Here is a 22,607-nt window from a genome sequence, read left to right on the forward strand (position 1 = left end):
AACCCAGACATGGGCCCACTCACGCACGCAGGGAAAAGGAGGAAGGACAGTTCGCGCTCCAAATGCGCCTTGACGCCGTTCACTCCCGGACAGCTCGCCGGGCGTGGCCCTCCGATGTTCATGGCACGTATACTGGGAGCGCAGGCAGGGAGATCGGGCATCTGTGGCCCGGAATGGATCGTCTCCACAAACGCGATTAACACAGCCGCAGAGCGCAGGGCACAGGGAGGGTTCATGTGCAGAGGGGAGGCTTATAACAAGCAAGGGACTTCACTCCTGCTGCGACAATGTCTCTTTCTCACTGCTCAATCACCATGAACCAACCACGAACCAACTCTCTTCCGGGGCGACTGACTGACTCTCGGGGCGACTCACCGACTCTTTCTCGCTCTCACTCATGGGTCACCGGGGCAGGGTTTTATATAGCCTTCTCCCAGCCTTACTCGAATGTTCCAAGCCCCTCCTCTCGCTGCCGTTGTGAGCCACTCCCCTTGAGCTCCGATTGGCTGCTCGCTGCTTACTGGCCACTCCCCTGCGGCTCCTCCCTTCGGCCTTGCCAGACTTGTTCCAGGCCTACCACGTGGCATTCCAGCCCAAAAGAACACCTAACTCACTGGCCTGCTCAATGCAAACTAACACAGGAAAGGAGACTATGCTTACATTTAATAAGAAATAACTGAACTAAAGTGAGGCTACATGTTGTGGTGCAACTACCTATGAGGGGGGGTCATCCTTTATTCACAAAACCGCAACACTACCCCCCTCTCTCACCACACGCGTCCCGAGTCGACCCCAACAATGGAACGACCGGTAGAGCCTGGCATGCAAATTTAACCTTACTTTTAAATGTGACACATAGGTGTAATCCCTCTAGCATTTATTCTGACCCATGTGTGCGACATTTTTAGCACTAGATATGTCCCCCTATTGCGTTGAGCAGCTACTCTAACAGATTCACACCCACAACTACCCAAGTATTTCCGGAATTTCAAACTAAACACATAGCCGGTGGGCACATTCTTATATTTACAAGCACGGGACTTAAACTTTATTTACAATTCTATGACCCAAGACCTGGACTTTGGAAAGAATTGGAGGAGAGAAAAACACAACACACTCATAAATGGCACTTGCTGCTTGCATCTTGCATCTTGCGTCTTCTGTGTGCGGCTAACAAAACCGGCTGGCCCTGACCGGCATACAGGCCATTTGAAGCATCAGGGCCATCTAATCTTCCACATCTTCTTCATACCTGGCACACAATAGTAAACAATGCACACACTTTCTTTTTATTTTTCATTGCCAAGCAGGGCCACTCCCATGTGGTCCAACTGCGTGGCATCAGTGCCACTCAACAAGTGGTCCGAAGGTGCAAGATGATTTTGCAGCAGGATGCTGCACAGCAGAGGTGCAAGGCCACAAGGCTTGTGGTCCAGTAGTGTGACAAGAGTGCAGCAAAATGAGTTTGGCAGCAGAGTGCTGCACAGGTCGGCTGCACAGGTGTAGCAAGGGTGCAGCAAGGTGGGTCCGGCAGCGAAGTGCCACACAGTTCGGCTGCATAGGTGGAACAGTGCAGAATGGATGCTGCACTGGTGTGACGGTGCTGCACAGTTCGGCATCCAAAATGGTCCTGGGGTGGGGAGGGGAGACGAAGCGCAACAAGCAAATGGAAAGGACACAGTGGCACACAAAAAACAAGGTGACCAGGCACCACCATGCCTAGTGCGGTGTGAGGGACGCGGTAGAGCGAGCAGAGCAAACTCGTCCCTAGCCATCCGTACCCCCCACTGTTGGCTACACTACCCTAGCCCCCATTGTACTTACAATCCGTCTCTATGTCTTGTCTCCCATATCCCCCTCTATACCAAATTCATCCCCAAGTCCCTCCCAGGAAGGAAAGGATGGAACACAACAATGTCTCACCCACGTCATGGTGCGTCTTACTCCCAAACGGCTTACAGAGCCTTACGGTGTGAAGCTCGTCCTCCTCGGAGAATGGCTGTGGATGGTGCGAAGGGATCTCATATTTACACTTTTAAACTACCCGGGGTCGTACCTTGCCAATCGGCCTCTTTAAACTATGTGGTTCTAAGAACCCGAATTCCCATTGCCCACACTGTGGTGCCCTCCGAATTTGGGTCTCACCCCACAAATTTTCACACTGTGCCCTCACACAATTTCGGGGCTGGTTCGTGTGGCTCCACCAGCAGGTCTACCTACCTGCGCACCTCCGGCCACTGAAGCCGCCTCCCGAGCATGCCTGCTCCCACGACTACCTAACTGGGGAAGGCCCTCCCTGGCACTTACCCCCTCTATGCCCACCTTGGCATCGGGCAACCCGGGTCCTCTCCTGGGTTCCTCGGGCCCCACTCACAACTAACCTAACTGGCTCCCAGAGCCTACCTGCGGCCTCACCTGGCCGACAAACTACCAGTGGGGGAGTGCCTCAATAACTACACGCACCAATTAAGCCACATGCCCAGCCATGTCACTGACTCATGCACCCTACAAAGCACTTCTTTTCACTACCCGCACCACAGCTGTCAATATCCACGTAATTTACCTAAGCCCTCTACCTGGCTTTACACTACCCCCCCCCCCCCGGGCTTTCGGGAATGGGTTCCACTCCCCCCATTCACTCCTTCGCACCATGCACTCCACACCAATCATTCCACACCATTTATCCTGCGCACCATGCAATTCAATTCACACCTCTACACACGATTACACAATTCCAGTTGTCTCAACACAATTCCTCAACCACACAGCATCATCTATCTAGCTAATTTCCCCTACTCTCGTGCTTCCCTCGTCGTCCCTTTAAACTACCTTTATTATCCTTTATTATCCTTTATTACCTACACCCTTTATTATCATCCACCTAAACTCTCTACGTCCCCTCTATAGTTCAGGTGTCACTACTTAAATCTCAGTATCTACTGTCTTCTAAATTCCTAACATTACCCTAGCCCTCCCTCGGCTAGCTTTGGTGCCCCATGGAAGCAACCATTGCTGGCCCCTCCATGGGCCTAACATTGCCATCCCCCTAAACTAATGCTCATGCCCCCCCCCCCCCCCAGTGTGAGGAATGGTGACACTAGGCCCAGGTGCCGGGCTGCATCCCTGCGCGGGACATCGTGGTCCCACGCACGATGACCCAGCCGGCCACGGTCGGAGCACCGCACCCGACAAGGTGTGTGACTCCGGAAACTCCTCCCTCCCCTTGAACCCGGCCGATCACCCTTGCCGCCATATGGCACCAACCATACAGTGCGGGGGTTGGAGGCACGAATCATGCACGCCGGTCCTCGTGAGACCGATGCGGCACTGATCCCCTCCGGTCCCTGCAGCACACAACTCACCGGGGGCTCGCGTATGCTTCCCGTCCCGCTAGGCGCTACCCTGGTCGGTGTCGATGCTTGAGCCGCATCCTCACACCTCGCGACCCACTCTACACTCGCACACCCAGGCGCACACGCGCCCCCCACACACTCCGCTACCGCACACTCTGACGCAAACTCTTCCCACACACACTCCGGTGTGCATTCTCCCTCACACTCCGGTATCGCACACTCCAGTGCACACTCTTCCCACACACACTCCGGTGTGAATTCTCCCTCACACTCCACTACAGTCGCACACCTCGGTGCACACTTTGCTTCGACACCCTCGACAATCGCACACTCTTTTTCCACACCCCCAGGTGCGCACTCCCGCTCATACCCCGTAACACACTCTTGCTCCACGCGCTCCGTACCACTCTCCCTCGTACACCGCACAATGGGCCTTCCGCGAACGCCCGGGTCTCGCTTCTCTCCCAAGCGCGCCGAGCACCCGTTCGCGCCAAACACATTCGCGCCATTTTCACTCACCTCGGGGCCCTCCTTCTCCGCCAGCACCTGCAAACTTTTTATTGGGTTAGCAAGCCCGGCATCATGGTGCAAACATGAACTTTGTGCGGATTCTATCACCTCCTCCCGTGATTTGCTCCCCTTCTCTTCTGTCTCTTCAACCCCAATCATTACTTCTTTTTCCTGGGTTGTCTCCTCTAACTCGACGATCGTCGGCACCCCCAAAATTTCGTCTTCCAATTCGACATTCCTCGGCACCCCCCAAATTTTCGTTCCCAATTCGACGATCGTCAGCTCCTCTACACCCCGCGTCGCTACTCCCATGGCCCCAGTCAACTTGGCTGTCCTTCGCTCAAGCTCGCTCTCCGCGCGCTCCCCGTATCACTTCACCCCGTCGCGTACCACCGTGACCTTCCCGCTCAACCTGCGCCCAATGTCCTCCCCCATTTTTTTAATGTCCCTCTTTGATGCTGCCCTCATCTTTTCCATGTCACACCTGGACTCCTCCCTCAATTTTTCCATGTTACTGGTGGATTTGTCCCCCTGGGCATCCATTTTTTTATTCAGTTCACCCTTCATTTCTTCCATATCCCAGGTTGATTTGTCCCCCATTTCTTTTATTTCCCGGGTGGATTTCTCACTCATCTTTTCCATATTTGTCATCATTTGCGACATAAGAAGTAGGCCTCAAGCTGAGGTCTGAAATAGTGCCAAAAAAAATGAGTTTCGTTCCGAACTCGTGGGACTACGATTTCTATGCATTTTTTTATTGTATATAACATGCCTGACCTTGTGTTAAAAGTTTAACTCTGAAATCCTGCCAGTTTCCGTGAACGACCATGTCAAACTAGGTCATGTAGAGTCAAAAAGGAGGATTTTTAGCTCCGGTGCTGACTTTGCGGCGTGGTATCTCCGTCAGTACATATAATTCAGCCTAGGAATTTATGCTCGGCACAGACATCCCATGGTTCTGTGGCCCTGCCAGTTTTGAAGGCTCTTACTTACGCACGCATCATACAGCGGAAATGTAAAAAATGTACTTTTGTCGTACGTACCTACTGTAAAATTCAATGAATTTCTCCGAAATTAACCCAAAATATTTTCGAAACCATCAGAGATATCCTCTCGAAAATGGGTAAGCTTGGCATATGGAAGGGATACTGCTTATTGACGACGTTTCGTGGTTGTCTGGAAAACAACGGATGAAGGGGGCGACACTAAAAATGCCCCCAGATGCATATGGGGACCGCATGATGACAAGGGATAGCATAGTGACTGTAGAGTAGGGAAGCTTGGTATTATGGTCGGCGGTAAGAATCCGATGAATACATGATAATCCATTGATACAATAAGTATCAATCCACTATATAATAATAGTGTAAGGACTCGACTTTGTTATCCCTTTTACGCCGCACCCAGTGACCCCATGCCCACGGCACTAATGCATTTTCCATCGACGAACCGCGCTCTTTGTTTATCACGTACAGCCATACTCGAAAAATCTGAATTCGCCGACTTTGGGACCCAAAAGCATCCGATTATCGGCCGATACGACGCCATCTTACGACACCATCGTATTGGCGTCTGCTGGGCGAAGGCGATGGTCAAATGGTCTTTATCGTCATTTTAATAAAGTTAAATGGAGTTGTGGCGGACACAAAAGCCCACTGGCGTGGTGACATCATTCCGCGCACCAAGTGGGCGGTGGCCACGCCCGAGGGGTAGGCGTGGCCTCATGATATACACCGGGCGCCCAGCCCAGAGCGGTACAGTGTTACAGTGAGCTCTTACAATAAAGACGTTTATATGTTACCGCTTGTCCGCTTCCTCCTTGCTCACAAGCAGCGCGCGTAACGCCACGCTTTACTGGTGACCCTCGACGTTGGATCTGCCGGAGCGATCCTTCCACACGCGACGCCATCGCCATGGCCGACTTCGTCAAACTTCCGGAATTTTGGGAGGCTCAGGCCGAAGTCTGGTTCGTCCAGGCCGAAGCCCAATTTCAGCTTCGGCGCCTCACCGGCGATGACATGCGCTATTGCCACGTCGTCGCCTCCCTCGGGCCCAGCACGGCCGCTCGAGTTGTGTCCGTCCTTCGCCACCCACCGGACGGCCACAAGTACGAGGCACTCAAGCGGCTACTCCTAGCCACGTTCGGCCTCACGGACAACGCACGGGCCGACCGCCTCCTGGATCTCCCCGAGCTCGGTGAGACGCGCCCGTCGGTCCGAATGGACCATATGCTGTCACTGTTGGGCGACGAAGCCCCCGGTTCGCTATTCCGGGCGCTTTTCCGGCGCCAACTTCCAGCGCAGGTTCGCCTCGCGTTGGCCGGGACCGAGCTAACGGAACCCCGAGCATTGGCAGCCGAGGCGGACAGGTACTTCGCCGCTTCGGACACGCGGGCGAGCGTCGGCGTGGCCGTCACGGCCCTCGACGCTGATGTTCAGCAGCATGTTCCACAGCATCAGCTTCTACAGCATACGCAGCATGCTGATACGCACCTCGTGAACGCCGCCACGCCCCGCCCACCGCCGCGGCGAAAACCGCCACCACGGGGAAACCTGCCAACTCCACCGGCCTGGCGGAGCCAGCCGCGCTCCTCCAGCTCCACCACCTGGTGCTGGTTCCACGCCAAGTTCGGCCACGAAGCTCGGCGGTGTCATCCGCCGTGCTCCTTCAACGGGGCGGGAAACGCCCGGGCCGGCGCTCAATAGTGGCGATGAGCGCCGGCCGTTCGAGCAGCCTGCTGTTCATAACGGACACCTTCTCCGGGCGCCGTTACCTGTGCGACACGGGAGCGCAGGTGAGTGTCATTCCCGCCGGCACGTCAGACAAGCACGCCGCGGGTGGGGGCCCCGCGCTGCTTGCCGCGAACGGGACGCCCATCCGTATGTACGGAAAACGCTGCCTCTCTCTGCGGTTTGGAGGGCAGGTTTTCCGATGGACGTTCGTCACCGCCGACGTGCCCATGGCACTGCTTGGCGCGGACTTCCTGTGCGCTAATGGGCTCCTGGTCGAGGTCAAGCGCAGACGTCTTGTCCAGGCCGAGACGTTCAGCTCGCTCGCTTGTGCGTTGCCCAGCTCAACGAGCGGCTTGCCAAGCGGCTTGCCGAACGGTTCGGTTCTGGCCACATTGGTCTGTATGCTTCCGGCAGCGGACGCATTCACCCGCCTCCTCGCCGGCTTCCCGGCCCTCACGCGGCCCACCTTCTCGGCGGGGGCCGTCAAGCACGGGGTGGCCCATCACATCCCCACCGTCGGGCCACCGGTCTACGCCCGGGCACGCCGCCTCGAGCCGATGAAGCTGGCGGTGGCAAAAGCGGGGTTCGCTACCGTGGAGCGACTCGGCATCGTTCGGCGCTCAGAGAGCGCTTGGGCGTCGCCGCTGCACATCGTGCCAAAGCCCGGCGGGGGATGGCGACCGTGCGGGGACTATCGCCGTCTCAATGACGCCACGACTCCCGACCGCTACCCCGTCCCCCACATTCAGGACTTTTCCGCCCGTTTGGCGGGCAGGTCCTTCTTCTCAAAGGTGGACCTCATACGCGGCTACCATCAGGTCCCCGTCAGGCCGGAGGATGTTCCGAAGACGGCGGTCATCACGCCATTCGGACTCTTCGAGTTCCTGCGCATGCCCTTCGGTCTGAAGAATGCGGCTCAGGCGTTCCAGCGACTGATGGACAGCGTCCTGCGCGACTTGGATTTTGTCTACGTCTACCTGGACGAAAGCCTCGTCGCCAGCGCGTCCCGCGAAGAGCACCTACGCCACCTCCGCACACTCTTCGAACGCCTGGGCCAGCATGGCCTGATTGTGAACCCCGCAAAGTGCCGGTTCGGCGCCGCCACAATCGATTTTCTGGGGCACCGTGTCACCAGGCACAGAGCCGTCCCCCTGCCGGCCAAGGTGGAGGCGGTGAAGGGGTTTCCGCGCCCCCGCACGATCAGAGGGCTGCAGGAGTTCCTGGGCATGGTGAACTTTTACCATCGGTTCCTGCCCCGTATCGCCCAGCTCCTGCGCCCCCTGCACGAAGCTCTCCGAGGTAAGCCGGGCAAAGGCGACGTTACCTGGACCGAGCAGATGGACACGGCGTTCACGGGCACGAAGCTCGCCTTGGCTAACGCCACCATCCTCACGCACCCGGCGCCCGATGCACCGATCGCCCTCACCACCGATGCCTCGGACTACGCGGTGGGCGCGGTGCACGAGCAATGGGTGCGTGGAGCTTGGCAACCGCTGGCGTCCTTTAGCCGGCAGCTTCGCCCGCCCGAACGCCGTTACAGTACCTTTGACCGCGAGTTGCTTGGACTTCACTTGGCGGTCAGGCACTTCCGCCATCTGCTCGAGGGCCGTGCGTTCACTGCCTTCGTCGAACACAAGCCGCTGATCTTCGCGATGGGCAAGGTCACCGAGCCGTGGTCGGCCCGGCAGCAGCGTCACCTCTCGGCCGTGTCCGAGTACACGACGGACATCCAGCACGTCGCGGGGAAGGACAACCCGGTGGCGGATTGCCTTTCCCGGGCCGTCGCCCACGCAGTCCACCTCGGCATCGACTATGCCCGGATGGCAGCGGACCAGGCCGCTGACCCCGACGTCCAGGCCTTGCGGACCGCCGTCACGGGCCTCCGCGTCACCGAGGTGCCGTTCGACGGTGCGGGCGCGGCCCTCTTGTGCGACGTCTCCCTCGGGCGTCCTCGCCCCATCGTGCCCGCGGGCTGGCAGCGCCAGGTGTTTGACGCCATCCACGGCCTGTCCCACCCGGGCGCGAGGGCCTCCCAAAGGCTGATCGCCGACAAGTTCGTCTGGCATGGCCTCCGGAAGGCCGTCCGCGGCTGGGCCAGGACGTGCCTCGCGTGCCAGCGCGCCAAGGTGCACCGGCACACCCAGGCCCCGTTGGCCCCGTTCACGGTGCCGGAACGCCGGTTTGACCACGTCCACGTGGACCTGGTGGGACCTCTGCCCCCCTCGCGGGGTTTCACCTACGTCCTCACCATGGTGGACCGCACCACCCGGTGGCCGGAGGCCGTGCCCTTGGCGTCGACAACGGCGGCCGATGTCGCGCAGGCTTTCATCGCCACCTGGGTCGCCCGGTTCGGCGCCCCCTCAGACATCTCATCCGACCGCGGCCCCCAGTTCACCTCGGAGCTCTGGGGGGCGGTTGTGCAGGGGCTCGGGGTCCGGCTGCACCGAACCACGGCCTACCACCCCCAGGCTAACGGCCTGTGTGAGTGATTTCACCGCTCATTGAAGGCCACGCTCCGGGCCACCCTCCGCGACGGCGGCTGGGTCGACAGGCTCCCCTGGGTCCTGCTGGGCCTCCGGACGGCACCCAAGGAGGACCTGCGCGCATCCGCGGCGGAGTTGGTCTTGGGGCAACCGCTGCGGGTGCCGGGCGAGTTCCTCCCCGACTCCACGGCACCATGGTCCGCGGCACAGCAGCACTCCGCTCTGCAAGAGACCGCCCAGAGGTTCGCCCCGGTGCCAACGGCATGCCACGGGCACCCACCGACGCACGTCGCCCCGGAGCTTCGCACGGCGGAGTACGTCTTCGTCCGCCACGATGCCCATCGGACACCACTGCGGCCCCCGTACGACGGGCCTTTCCGCGTGCTGGAGACCGGGGCGAAGCACTTCACCCTGGACATCGGCGGTACTCCTGACCGCGTTTCGGTAGACCGCCTCAAGCCGGCCCACCTCGATGTGGACCATCCACCGCCAGTGGCCCGACCCCCACGTCGGGGCCGCCCTCCTGCGGGCGGGCGGACCCCCGGACCTCCTGCGGGCGGACCCCCGGCACCGCCCAGCCCCGCCGCCACGCCGCCCCCCGGTCCTGCACCCATCCCAGGGGCAGCCAGGGGCATCCCACCTGGCATCCCTGCACCCCGGACGCCGCCGATCGCCAGGGGGCGCTTCGGCCGGGTCATTCGTCTGCCCCGCAAACTGGCCCTCCAGGTGCGCGGGAATTCTGGGGGGGCACGTGTGGCGGACACAAAAGCCCACTGGCGTGGTGACATCATTCCGCGCACCAAGTGGGCGGTGGCCACGCCCGAGGGGTAGGCGTGGCCTCATGATATACACCGGGCGCCCAGCCCGGCGGTACAGTGTTACAGTGAGCTCTTACAATAAAGACGTTTATATGTTACCGCTTGTCCGCTTCCTCCTTGCTCACAAGCAGCGCGCGTAACGCCGCGCTTTAGAGTAACGTTTTGGAAACGTTTTTTGAAGTTTGAAGTTTTTTCGAATCGAAGTGAAGAAGTTTTTGAAGTTTTGATTTTGGAAACGTTAAATGGAGAAACAGTTTCACAGGAAGAGAATGCGATGAAGAAGAATCCATCTTTATTTTATTTTTTTGAACCACAAAAGATTGAAGCTCAACGAAGTCAAGAATGTGAAACTACGTGAATGTAATAAAATAACAAGTACAAAAAGTTTTAATTAAAACAAAAGCCGCGTCGATGTTACACAATGCCTAGATGCAGCTGTGCCTATAACGTCGATGTTATAAGCACAGGATATTCCTATTGATTCGATTACTTGATGTTATTTTTGTGCAAAGTGAAAATATATCTCGGCAATTTCCCGTGTGTGGCGACGAATTTTTAATATATCTCGGCATTTTCCCGTCTGTTATTTCAGGCGGTGTATGACTGACCATGCCGCGATTGAAAAAAATATATATCTCGGCAATTTCCCGTGTGTGGCGACACGTGAACGAAGCTATGCTCCTCTCTCCACATTATTGTGACGACGTATAAATTAAATATTTCATCGTGACGATTGTCATCAAATGGACGAATTTTTAATATATCTCGGCATTTTCCCGTCTGTTATTTCAGGCGGTGTATGACTAACCAGGCCGCGATGTAAAAACAAAATATATCTCGGCAATTTCCCGTATGTGGCGACACGTGAACGAAGCTATGCTCCTCTCTCCACATTATTGTGACGACGTATAAATTAAATATTTCATCGTGACGATTGTCATCAAATGGACGAATTTTTAATATATCTCGGCATTTTCCCGTCTGTTATTTCGGGCGGTGTATGACTGAGCATGCCGCGATTTAAACAAAATATATATATCTCGGCATTTTCCCGTCTGTTATTTCGGGCGGTGTATGACTGAGCATTCCGCGATTTAAAAAATATATATGTCAATGGACTTGAAGTTACAGGCCTTTGAGAATTCATTTAGTTCTATAAAGGGCAACTTTCATCGCATTTTCTTCCCGTTTTTTTTCAACCGAGTCTAAAACTATGTTGGCGACTGTGAAAAATGAAATGATATATCGAATTTGATTTGAAAGAAAACTGTGTGAGAGGAAGACACCACGGGCCTACAAAACAGGCCTCAAAGCTATGCGAGTTAATAAAATGGTGGATATTTGTTTATATGAAGGCTCTCCCAGAATGGGTGGAGCTATGGTTCCCAGAATGGGTGGAGCTTTGAGGTTTTGTCTTCTCTGCAAGAACAACAACAAGAAGAAGAAGAAGAAGAAGACGTGGTAACAACAACAACAGCAGAGTGCACTCTATGAGCAGCGTCTGCGACGCGGCTAAAAATGTACATAAACGACACAGTTCTATGAAACAGTTTCACAGGAAGAGAATGCGATGCAATGCGATGAAGAAGAATCCATCTGTTCCGCCATTTGTGCCGGTGTCATCGATGGCGGTGTACGCTAACCTCATCAGGTGGGTTTACCATAATTTCTTCCATATAATTATACTGTGATAACAACGAAGTGAAACCGATCAGCAGCCCATCAGTATCTGCTCTATTCACGGTGCTTAAGTTAATCCTTCAAATAATTTAAAAACAACCCAACGTTGACAAAGCATGGCATACGAGGCCCGTTCAAAAAGTTCACGGAACGACGTACTCTCAAAGGTCTGAGGCCAAAATGTTTGTTTTTTTCCCCCCTTACACAACGGAAACAACAACTGGATAGGTAGGGCCGAGGCCTACGCTTACGTTTCGCTCCTGCATCTGCCACCGTTCATGATTATCAAAGTAGGCTTTACCCTGTTCACGATAAGGTAGAAATCAGTGAGGTGTATACGAAGAGATAAAAGGATGGCATTGACTTCGAGACGGTACGTGATAGTTGGCTGCGGCTGGCTGATGCCACGTTTTTTTTTCTTCCTAAGTGCCATGGATGCTGATGGACATAATAAAGGTATCGGCTGATCTCTCATCGTAATATTACCCGATGGAAATGAACTGTTTCTTTGTTTGTCATTTCCTGTGCAATAATGTCAAATTGATAAGTCAGACATCCTTTTCTATTGACAGCTGCACTCCTTTTCAATGGCATCATCTATTGATATGCATGTTCTTCTTTCATATAATTTTACACATGCACAATCAGTATTTCAACTCTTGCAGACATTGGAAAGGAAGTTGACTCACAGGCCAACTCTCTGGCTCAATCACAGGCCGACGCACAAGCGATGTAATTGTGAGTAGCATTTTTGCACAAGTGAAAATTGAAAATACACGTTTTTGGTATGTGGCTATGTTATTTAGTGTTTGTTTTGTCTCTAACAATATAAAATACAAAGTCAGGAGGTGACACTTTATACACAGTGTAAGTTGGATTCTACAAAGTGTCGCCTTTTTCTTGATTTTGTTCACACAAATCCAACCCACACCATATAGTCTCATAAAAAATGGCCAGAGTGGTGCTATGCCGATTCCTATTACGAATCCATTCATTTTTCAAAAGTATATCGTAGCGTTGTCATTTAAGTAGATTGCAATAAATACGTTGTTCATATACGCACTCTTCATTCTCATCTTTCTTCCTAACTCTTACTCGGACAAGCAAATCCCCTATGCCATCCATATTGGTACACTCTACCCATACACCACATCCTCCCTTCCGTGGATGTTCCACGGGTTTCGGCTAGTAGATAATAATAAGGCACACACCTGAAGTAAATCGCATGATAGTTTATTCACCGTCGTGTCAATACGCAAAGATGCAGGCTTCGATGTATGCGAAAATTCTGAATGTCCACGGGCTCAAGTCGCACAAATCTTCTTAAAATTTCAAGGCAATCGGATGAAAATTGAGGATTTTAGAAATTCGACAAAGTTGGTGAACTTTGGCCTATGTTGACCTATTGACCTTTTGATCCCAAAAACAATAAGCTTCTTGCTTTTGACCAACTCTACCATTTGGTGAAATTTCGTGAAGATCGGTTGAAAATTGTGACCTGTAGGCGCCTGACAGACACAGACAGACAGACAGACAGACAGACAGAATAATGCAATCAAGCAATATACTTGAAAAATCTCAGGTAGAATTAATCAGCAATTATTTAGCTCAGGTAGAACAGCAAGGAGATCGTGAGCATTTTATTATTAAAATTAGTATACAGTGCACGTTTTTATGCCTCCGCAGGACGGTTGTCGGTCCGTACCAGACTTTCGTTTCCAGAATAACCGCTTATGAGATTGGCTTATTGGTATGAACTGTAATAATTGGTATGATAACAAAATTGGTATGAACTGTAATGCAAAGATGAACTGGTTCGATTTTGGGTTGAAAAGGTCAAAGGGACCATGGTCATGTGACCTTTAATTTAAAATCTTGGTTACCACAACTTGTGGACGAGAGAAGGGATTTCAATCAAACTTGACAGTAAATATCGCGGATGCTTCTTCATGGTGGTCGAACGCTTCCCCCTCCTCTCCCCAATGCAATTCGGGGCAAAATCTACCCCATTCTGTCCTGCTGCATGGATTCGTCAGGTCAGCGCTTTATTAGGGTCAGAGTGCCGATTGGTCCCCATGGACCGTCCCTTTCCCTCTTGTCCCTGTTTCTCTCTTTCTCCAACTCTGACGTGGCCCTGACTTCGTGAAGGTGGGTCACACCATCCTAGATGTGGGGGATCTCTGGGTCGTTTCTGGGAGATCGATCCGCTGTCTTTGTGTCACGGGCTTGTTCGAGAGAACTGTCCGAAGTGATACAACAACAACCAAATTTGATACCACAATGGCCTGCTGTGCAAAGATGGACAGATTAAATTTTTGGGTGTAACAGGACATGTGCCCTTTGAAAATATTTTTGCAGATCATAACTCGAGTTTGAAACATCTGAGGTTTTACCTCTGTCATGTGACCTTTAATCGAGATCAAACGTAAACAGTGGATTGACCGAACGCAGGCGGACGCATATCCAATATCACCCACCGATGCAGACATTGCACAACAGAGCTCGTTTCGTCCCACCCTGCACAATAACTTGGGGTATAATTAGCAGTGTAGGTACATCCGAGACTCGTAGAGGTAGATCCTGGACTTGTGGAGGTCGATCCTGGACTCGTGGCGGTAGATTCTAGACTCGTGGACGTAGATCCTAGACTCGTGGAAGTAGATCCTAGACCCGTGGAGGTAGATCGTAGACTCGTGGAGGTGTTGGTGAACTCGACGTTGACCAGATGCTGGTGTCTGTTGGCAAGATTGTGACACTCACCGTCCAATTGCAGCCACGTCTGCAGGCATTCACGATATTTACTCCATCTAAGAGGCGTAAACGGCGAAGTTATGTCATTCACGACGTGTTCAAAGTGCATGAAGCACTTTAAACGCGATTTTCCCGAGGACATGACTAAACATTCAGCGCGACATGGGCGCCGCCATTTTGTATGTCATGTGACCCAAGCAAGTGTTCTGATAGGCCTAGATTCAACATCAGTGCCTTCGATGCAAGACAAAGTAGTGCGACATAAACGCGTGGAAAACTTTCTAACTGGCAGGATCTGATAGTTAAACTTTTTGTATGTGCTACAACTCGGCACGTACTCAGATTACCAGTGATTATTTTTTAGTCTCTCTGACCTCGGAACGGGATTGAACGATACATGGTGTCAGCTTGAGGCCTAAAGGCCCATATCTATTGGCACTACAGGCTCGGCTCCTGCCGCCACGTGCGAGGCGCCACCCTTTTCCTCCCCTGCTGCCGCACCCTCATCAACTTCCTCCACTACCAACTCCTCCTGTTGGTCCTGGGTCATTAATTCTTCCTCTACTACCCCCACCGGCATTTGACCGCCTTGGCCAGCCATCGTACGAATTTAATTTGGCTTTTAAAACTAAATTTCGTTCGCTCGTAATTTTGAGTGCGTGAAGCGCACTCTAGGTCCAATTATCCCACTCCTGACACCAATTTGTTGCGGATCTCTCGAAGCCCGTCAATGTACAGAGGGGGGTTAAACCCTTTTCCCCCTCGGGTCTTCTAGTCCACGAGGCCGAGTCGCCACTCCCGTAGCGAGCGTGGGAAAGGGTATCGGGTCGACTCCACACGTATCTTCGGTACTCACGCTGCCACGCAAACGGGGACTGGACCTCGCACAAGCCACGCTAATCGAATACGCCCGAGCGGTTTGCGTATCACGTGACTCGTGCCGTTACTTTTATTGAACCCGATTCAAGCGGTTTTTTTCATGTGATGCTAGGCCAATAAATGGAAAGGATGGGAACGGTCAGATAGAAGAAAGAACACAGGTTTATTTACAATGTTCAATGATCCGGATAAAGGGAAGGGACACAGAGCAGATGCTTAACAGTCATAACTTATCGCCCAGACACGGGGCCACTCACTCACACAGGGAAAAGGAGGAAGGACAGTTTTTTTGTTGTTTTTTTGTTTTTTTGTATACAGAATCGAGGCTCGTGAAAGAGCTAACATTTATCACAAAAACAAATCAAAGAGACAAACAAACAAAGTATATAAAAAGGGGAGCGGTAGACAAGATGGGGAGAGAAGGGGAAGCACATAAACACAACATTTGAGAGTAGGGACATTGGGAATGTGTGGGAGGGAGAGGGATTGGGGGAAGGCGGCATGGCAAGGGGGGGGGGGGGTGGGAGAAGTATAAACACAAGTACACCAAGGACTTCTAGGAAAGAAGTTGGTCTTTCAAAAAAGTGGATTTGGGGTGAAATTAGCAGGGGTAGAAAAGATCAAGGTTTTGGATGGGGGAAGATAAGAGATGGTGGTGAACAGCTGTTTTAAAGACCTGGAGGGAGGAGTGGGATTGAAGAGAGTGCGGGAGTTTGTTCCAGAGGCGGGAGAAAAGAGGAATGAAGGAGTGAAGGTGAGCAGAGAGTCTTGATTTTGGCAGTTTAACCATAAGAGGGTTGCAGGCAGATCTTGTGCGACCTGTAATAATAATAATAATAATAATAATAATAATAAAGGAGTCTTATATAGCCCCATCAAGCAGAGTAAACGACCCTCATGGCGCTTTACATTATCATGCGAACGCACACATACCACACACACATACACAAACATACACACACACAGACACACCTTCACTCTGGCCCTATTCCTCTCCCTCCCCATTCAAAACCCACAGATGTGTACTCCCCCTCCTCCTCCCCTCCCTCCCCCGCACATGTACACAGACATACTCTCGATCTCTGTCCCACCTCAAACCAAAGGGAAAACAGGACTTGGACTTTAAAAGACTTGTGAAACAGATAGGTTTTGAGGGAGGTTTTAAAGGCAGGAAGAGAGTCAACAAGTCGAACAGAGGAAGGCAAGTCATTCCAGAGCAGAGGTGCAGCAAAGGAAAATGATTTCTCGCCAAACGACTTGGTGCTGGTGCGCGGCGGCTCTAAGGTCATAGAGTCGTCGCTTGAACGAAGCCGTCGCCGAGGTTCATAGAGAGTGAGCAAATTGGAGAGATAGTGAGGTCCCGTTCCACACAATGATTTATAACATAGTGTGCAAATTTTGTATTGCACACGAGCAGAGACAGGCAGCCAGTGTAAAGATTCAAGAAGCGGAGTAACATGGTCAGACTTCTTCGCCTTACAGACAAGACGAGCGGCAGAGTTTTGAACCCTTTGTAACTTATCCAAGAGAAACTGAGGGCAGCCAGCATACAAAGAATTACAATTGTCTAGCTTTGAGAGGACAAGGGCACAGACCAGAGTTAGAGCAGCTTGAGGAGTAAGAAAGTGGCGAATGGATGCGATCTTTCGCAGCTGAAATATGCTGATTTGCAAGTTTGAAGTACTTGCTTGGAAAATGTCATGTTACAGTCGAAAACCACACCAAGGTTCTTGGCCGACGAAACAAAGTTTACATCGGTTTCACCAACATGAATAGTGGTAGGAAGTGAACATTGTAGAGGACATCTGTGCGATCTTACAATCATAGACTCTGTTTTAGCATCGTTTAGCTGAAGTTTGTTTTGGGTCATCCACGCCTTCACGTCGGCAATACAGCCTTCTAACACTTCAACAGTGGGCACGATTTGTTGAATCGTGCTTCCTTTGTACAGCTGATTGTCGTCCGCAAAGGCGTGGTAATCAACTGAATGTCTGGCAACAAGATCAAATAGAGGCTGAGTGTACAAAAGAAAGAGGATAGGTCCCAGGACTGAGCCCTGGGGAACGCCAAAGGAAAGCGAAGAAGGGGCTGATTTCTGGCCATTGACAACAACTGTTTGCACTCTATCAGTAAGATAGGACATCAGCCAAGAAAGGGGAGTACCAGTTTTACCAAATGTGATTTAAAGACGACGAATTAAGACACTATGGTCAATCGTGTCAAAGGTGGCAGACAAGTCCAAAAGAGCAAGAACGGAAACCTTACCACAGTCAGGAGAGGTCAGAGATCATTGGTTATTCTTAGGAGAGCGGTCTCGGTGCTATGGCCTGGTCTATATGCTGACTGGCGAGAATTGAAAAGATTATTTGAAACTAGATGGTCATTCATCTGTAATAGCACAATTCTTTCTGTGATCTTTGACAGGAAAGACAGGTTGGAGATAGGACGGTAATTTTTCATGTCGTTAAGGTCAAGGGTGGGCTTTTTAAGAAGTGGTTTAACAAGAGCTTGCTTAAAGAGAAGCGGAAATGAACCCGTAGTCAGAGAATCATTGATAACTGCAGTAATAAATGGGAGGAGGGTGTCCAAACACTCGATGAACAAATCGGTGGGAAGGGGGGTCAAGATCACATGTTTTGGTGTTTGGCTTGAGGATTGTACATTTGCAAATTTCCTCAGTAACAGGAGTAAACGAACTAAGAGGTCGTCCGTGTCCGTCCGTCCATCACCTGTAGGAATATTTGGGGGACAGAACCCAGAGAGAGCTGGAGGAGCAAGGCCGGAGAGGAGTCGGTAGAAGACAGAAAGACCACCAACCTGCCTGCAGTGAGTAAGTGAAAGGCCCTCGGAGGTAGCTTCATCACGGGAGATTCCAATGATTCTGAACGCTTTGGTTTCAACAGCGTGAAGACGAGCTAGGTGTGAGGCAGGAGCACCAGCCCAGAGGGGAGAGCAGTATTCCATTGAGCTGCGGATGAAAGCCTTGTATGTGGTGAGGAGCTCAGGTGTGCCAAGGAAGGACTTCGCACGACGGAGGATGCCCAGTCGGCGACTAGCTTTGGAGGCCAGATTTGAAATGTGGTTTTCCCAGGAAAGATCATGGCAGATAGTGAGCCCCTAAAGCTTGAGTGATAGAACTTCTTGGAGAGGATTATTCAGAAAGTGGGTGGGAGGGTTGTCCAGTCGGTCTTTTCAGAGAGACATCGTAAGAGAGTGAGATTTCTCAGGATTGAAAGACATGTTCCACTTGTTTGCCCAGTCAGTGATTTTGTCCAGGTCTGCAGAGAGTGAGGAGGCTGCAGACTGCCGATCTGAGGGATGAGGAATGGAGCGGCAGAGAGTGGAGTCATCAGCAAAGTGATAGAGAGGGTTTTCAAGAGAGTCGGAGAGATCATTTATGAAGACAAGAAAAAGCACAGGGCCCAGAACACTGCCTTGGGACCCGTGGGCTGATGCCGTCAGGTCCAGTTGCAGAATCAGAGTCGAGGGTTGACAGAAACTTTTCCACCTTGTCAGAAGGAAAGGACACAGAGTCCAGGAGCAGCTGGGTACGACTGGGTACGGTGGGTACAGAGAAGGATGGGTTTGGGACACAAGATTTAGAGGCAAACACAGAGTTGAGGCATTCAGCTTTTTCACGTGCGGAGTCAGCTGTGTGGCCATTTGAGGTGAGGGAGGGATTTTGATTTTTGATTTGATTTTGACAGATTTTGAGAAAGACTTTTATAAATTGATGAATAATGCGGTCTTTGGTAAGAATATGGAGAATGTAAGGAAAAGACAAAACATTAGACTTGCAACATCTTGGGAACAAGCATCAAAATTAATTAATAGACCGAGTTTTATTAGAGCTGAGGTCATTACTGAGAACTTTTGAGTTCGTGCTCCAAACGCGCCTTGACGCCGTTCACTCCCGGACAGCTCGCCGGGCGTGGCCCTCCGATGTTCACGGCACGTATACTGGGAGCGCAGGCAGGGAGATCGGGCGTCTGTGGCCCGGAATGGATCGTCTCCACAAACGCGATTAACACAGCCGCAGAGCTCAGGGCACAGGGAGGGTTCGTGTACAGAGGGGAGGCTTATAACAAGCAAGGGACTTCACTCCTGCTGCGACAATGTCTCTTTCTCACTGCTCAATCACCATGAACCAACCACGAACCAACTCTCTCCCGGGGCGACTGACTGACTCTCGGGGCGACTCACCGACTCTTTCTCGCTCTCACTCATGGGTCACCGGGTCAGGGTTTTATATAGCCTCTCCCCAGCCTTACTCGAATGTTCCAAGCCCCTCCTCTCGCTGCCGTTGTGAGCCACTCCCCTTGAGCTCCGATTGGCTGCTCGCTGCTTACCGGCCACTCCCCTACGGCTCCTCCCTTCGGCCTTGCCAGACTTCTTCCAGGCCTAGCATGTGGCATTCCAGCCCAAAAGAACACCTAACTCACTGGCCTGCTCAACGCAAACTAACACAGGAAAGGAGACTACGCTTACATTTAATAAGAAATAACTGAACGAAAGCGAGGCTACATGTTGTGGCGCAACTACCTACGAGGGGGGGTCATCCCTTATTCACAAAACCGCAACAATATATATATACATATACATATACATATACATATACATATGCATATATATATATTTGTATATATATAGGAAGGGCATCCGGCCATAAAAACATTGCCTCAAACAGGGAACCATGATTGTCATGGGGCCCGCAAGGCTAACCCCCACTCTAGCGGGGAAAATGGCCTTAAAACGATCATTCATTCATTCATATAGATATACTCTGTGTTGTGTTGTCCTGTGTTGTCAATGAACTACTTTCTCAAACTTTTGTGAAATCGTACCAAACTTCGGGTATGCACATATCTCTCCCGTCGGTATGTCCTAAGGCTATTTGTTTGAAAAAATTTCCAATTTTTATTTTTTGGGGGGAAATTTTTTTTTTCCAACTTCAATTGTTTAGAAAATGTGATATCACGTATATTACAAATACATTTGTGCAAAATAATTGTTTGAATTATGATTGGTTTAAACCATGACAAAAACGGCAATTCGGTACAGTCATTTATCTATATATCCACACATCTGGGCAGTGTCTGTGTTGTCACTTAACGACTCCCTCAAACTTTTGTTTCGGTGGTTGTGAAGTGTTTTTAATAACGTTGTGGTGGTTTTGAATCACGTGGTGGTGAGGTATTTTGAATTATGTGGTGGTGAGGTGTTTTTAAATCACATGGTGGTGAGGTGTTTTGAATTACGTGGTGGTGAGGTATTTATAATTACGTGGTGGTGAGGTGTTTTTAATTATGTGGTGATGAGGTGTTTTGAATTACTTGGTGGTGAGGTATTTTAAAATGACATGGTGGTGAGGTGTTTTTAATTTTGGGGTGGTGAGGTGTTTTTATTATGTGTTTTATGGCTGTCAGGTGTTTTTTATTTCGTGGTGGTGAGGTGTTTTTATTACGTGTTTTTACTACGTGGTTTATGGCTGTGAGGTGTTTTAAATTACTTGGTGGTGAGGTGTTTTGAATTACTTAGTGGTGAGGTGTTTTGAATTATGTGGTGGTGAGGTGTTTTTAATTTTGTAATACTCAGTTCCAGAAAGAGGATAATAAGCTTGTTACAACACGTCAGGTGGGTCGACGACAACCGTTGACTACCTGATGGTGCGTAGGCGAGATAGGGGGCACCTCCGAGACACAAAGGTGATCCCGGGGGAGGAGGCTGTTTCACAGCACCACTTGGTTGTCTGCGACGTAAGGGTGCAAGGTGCGAGGAGAGCTCGGCGGGTGAAGTACCAACCGAGAATGAAGGTGTGGAGGTTGAAAGAGGTGACAGTAAGGGAGGCATTAAAAGAGAGGCTGAGTAGCGTCGAGGATGATGTGGTTGAGCTTGAAAGTGGTTGGATGTCAATGAAAGCTAGTCTGTTGGGAGCCATTGGTGAGGTATGTGGATGGACAAAAGGACCACCGAGGCACTCGGAAACATGGTGGTGGGATGATGAAGTTGGAAAGAGGATTGACGAGAAGAGGAAGAAGTTCAAGGCGTGGCAGAAGGCGAAGGGTACGGGAGCAGAAACAGCAGAGCATGAAAGTTATAAGGCAGCCAGGAAGGCTGCAAAGAAAGAGGTAGCAAAGGCGCAGGAGGCATGTAGGAAAATGTTCGGAGAACGCTTGGATTCGGAAGAGGGTCAGAGAGCGGTATTCAGGATTGCAAAGCAGATAGCGAAAGAGAGGTGTGATGTGATGGGGGTGAGCTGCTTGAAGGATGAAGTGGGACAAATCGTTGTCGACCCAGATGGAATTAAAGGAAGATGGAAAAGATATATGGAAATGCTGTTGAATACAGAGAATGAATGGGATGGCAACATAGAGAGTAACCCAGTTTTAGGACCGGCAGAGAAGATAACTGAGAAGGAAGTTGAGGAAGCGATAAAAGCAATGAAGGGTAGAAAAGCGGGAGGGCCGACGGGAGTTGTGGGAGATATGTTGAAGGCAGCAGGAAGTTGGGGTGTGAAGAGAATGACAGAGATCTGTAATCTAGTGGTGAAAGAAAGCCGCATTCCAGTGGCTTGGGAACTGAGTACCCTCGTCCCTCTATACAAGGGGAAAGGTGACCCTCTGGAGTGTGGCTCGTACCGAGCGATAAAGTTATTGGAGCATGGAATGAAGGTATTGGAAAGGGTGTTGGAGAGGAGGATAAGGAAGAAAGTGAAGAACGACGAAATGCAGTTTGGATTTATGCCAGGAAGAGGAACGACAGACACGCTTTTCATTGTGAGGCAGTTGCAGGAGAAGTACATGGAGAAGAGGAAGAAGTTGTTTCTTGGGTTTGTTGATCTGGAGAAAGCATTCGATCGGGTTCCACGCAAAGTATTGACATGGGCATTGAGGAAGTTAGGAGTGGAGGAATGGTTGATCAGAGTAGTGATGGCAATGTACAAAAGAGCGCGCACAGCTGTAAGGACGAAGGACGGGAACAGTGGTGAGTTTGAGGTGAAGGTGGGAGTGCATCAGGGGTCGGTACTAAGTCCACTACTATTTGTAGCTGTGATGGAGGTGCTGGCTCAGAACGTAAAGGAGGGTTTACCGTGGGAGTTGTTGTATGCAGATGATCTGGTGTTGATTGCGGAAAGTATGGATGGACTGAAGGAAAAGATGAACACGTGGAAGGAATGTATGGAGACAAAAGGTCTGAAGGTGAATATCGGAAAGACGAAGGTGATGGCAAGTGGTAAAGCATGTGGTGAGGTGGAAAGAACTGGGAAGTGGCCCTGTGCTGTGTGTAGGAAGGGTGTCGGAGTGAACTCCATTCAGTGTACAATGTGCGCTGAGTGGGTTCATCAAAAATGTAGTGGTCTGAGAGGGTCATTAACCAGTGTGGCAGCTACATTCAAATGTA

This window comes from Myxine glutinosa, chromosome 3 (genome assembly GCF_964187855.1).
Source record: "Myxine glutinosa chromosome 3, kmMyxGlut1.1, whole genome shotgun sequence".
Taxonomy (NCBI): Eukaryota; Metazoa; Chordata; class Myxini; order Myxiniformes; family Myxinidae; genus Myxine; species Myxine glutinosa.